The sequence below is a fragment of the Oratosquilla oratoria genome, chromosome 5 (genome assembly GCF_046742065.1).
Source record: "Oratosquilla oratoria isolate Oo_2021 chromosome 5, ASM4674206v1, whole genome shotgun sequence".
In the NCBI taxonomy this organism is placed as follows: domain Eukaryota; kingdom Metazoa; phylum Arthropoda; class Malacostraca; order Stomatopoda; family Squillidae; genus Oratosquilla; species Oratosquilla oratoria.
Window position 1 is genome coordinate 50,182,367 of NC_134781.1, and position 2,500 is coordinate 50,184,866.

The window sequence follows — 2,500 nt, forward strand, 5'->3', positions numbered from 1 at the left end:
ACTAATTACTAATACCTTGCTTTACCCTGGCTGCTTGCGATGTCACTTCGTGATGTCAACTTCTATCTTGACGTCCATCTACGGCCTTGTCATTCGTCAGCGACGTTGTTCCTCAGCTCCATCACACACACTGCCTTGAACACCGCCTTGTAGATGATGATCACCTTGAAGAATGCTTGTTCCAATCGTAGCAGTTACTTGTAGTTTGTAGATTTCTCTCGTAGTCGACCGTCCTTGGAACCAATACACTCTTGATTGTGGTTGTCTTGTTCCCGTAGACTTTCTTGTCCCCGTTTTTTTTTTTTTTTTTCACCAGTTTCTTTCACCAGTTTTCTTCACCAGTTTCTTTCACCAGTCTCTTCGGAGTATGTTTAACACTCAGTTCGTCGCACCGCTGTTCACCACTTTCACCTCCCTTGTAGCCACTGTCACCACCACTGTCAGACCTCTACCTCTACTCTGTTAGTAGTCAATTTCCACTCACGTCAATTCTTATAACTTTTCCAGTCCTTCTTAAGCAGTAGGCCCCATGCCTTTGTTCCTTTAGTCTCACTAGTTTCCAATTTACATTAGGCCCCATGCCTAGTTGGGTTAATAAATGGGTGGTGAATTTATTGCTTGTTAAACTAACGGAATACACGCATAGAATGCCCCTTTCAGCTTCTCTCCAATACGTCAGACCACCTTCGTTCAGACGTCACTTTTTATTCGTCCAATAGTCTTTTACTTTGCAAAACAAGTGACACCCTTAAAGGCGTGTCTTTTCCCTTTACCTCCAATCCGAGAGGCTGTTACAGTCCTTCCAGAAATATTGCTGCATAAGCAAAAGCATGAGTATGAGCATGACGTCATTGCGCAAGTGGTATGTCTTCGCGGAGGTGGCCTGCAGCTAACATAAGTTTAGATTACATCAGCGATTATAAAACAGTCACCTCCGTCGGTGTGTTTACATAGACAGAACGGCGCCTTCAAATCTTTGTTTATAACAACAGTAGGCGTCGAATCTTGACTTGTTGACTCAGCATTTCAATACCCATGTATTTCCTAACCTGATTACCATTCGTACAACTACCTGTGTGTGTGTGTGTGTGTGTGTGTGTGTGTGTGTGTGTGTGTGTGTGTGTGTGTGTGTGTGTGTGTGTGTGTGTGTGTGTGTGTGTGTGTGTGTGTGTGTGTACGTGTGTGTGTGTGTGTGTCTGTGTACGTGCATGTGTATAAATAGCCTCACCAGCCAGTCTTTCATTTACTGTATCTCCTCTTGATACGCACACACAGACACACACACGCACATATATATATCTATATATATGTATATATAAATATATATATATATGCACTTATACACACACACACACACACACACACACACACACATATATATATATATATATATATATATATATATATATATTTATATACATATATTTACAAATATATATATACATATATATATATTTATATATATATATGTACATATGTATATATATGTACATATATAAATATATGTATATGCATACATATATATGTGTATATATATATATATATATATATATATGTGTATGTATATATATACATATATATATATTTATATAAATGTACATGTATATATACTTTAAATACATATATATATATATATATATATATATACATATATAAATATATATATATATATATATATATATATATATATATATATATATATATATATATATCGTCTGTAAGTATTTCGCATTCTGTTCTTTTTTGAAACTTTTTAGGTTTAGACAGAATATGGCAGTTAAGCCCTAAATTGAGAACTTCCTCTTGGTCTGGAGTGAGAATCTTGTTGGTTAAATTTATGTAACCCTAAGGGTTACATAAATTTAACCAACAAGATTCTCACTCCAGACCAAGAGGAAGTTCTCAATTTAGGGCTTAACTGCCATATATATATATATATATATATATATATATATATATATATATATATATATATATATATATATATGTATATATATATATATATATAATATATATATATATATATATTTATATATATATATATACATATATATATATATGGTGGAAACGTAGAAAACACCAGACTCAGAGGTAGGTAATTTATTCCCGACGTTTCGAGTCCTGTCCGGGACTCGTCCTCAGGGCATACAATGGGACACAGAGATCACATTGTCTTAATATACTACTAGCTGCGCCCGCCGCGGGGGAACGCGGTAACCTGCCAGAAGGGGGGGGGGAGAGGCTAGGCGCTGTGACCTGTGTCAAGCGAGAGTGTGTGGTGGCGGAGGGACGGGGGGGGAGAGGTGGGGAAAACCATTTACCCTCCGTCGTTGTCCGTGATACTCCTCCTCCTGTTTCTTTCTCCTACGTATATGGGGTTGAGTGTTATGGACCTGTTTATGCTGTCTTCGTTAGTGGCCCACGCCCCCAAAAACAGTCTGCTCCCTTTCCTGTTGTCACTGTATAGAACCTTAGCGCCCTGCCAGTCGAACTCGTGTTG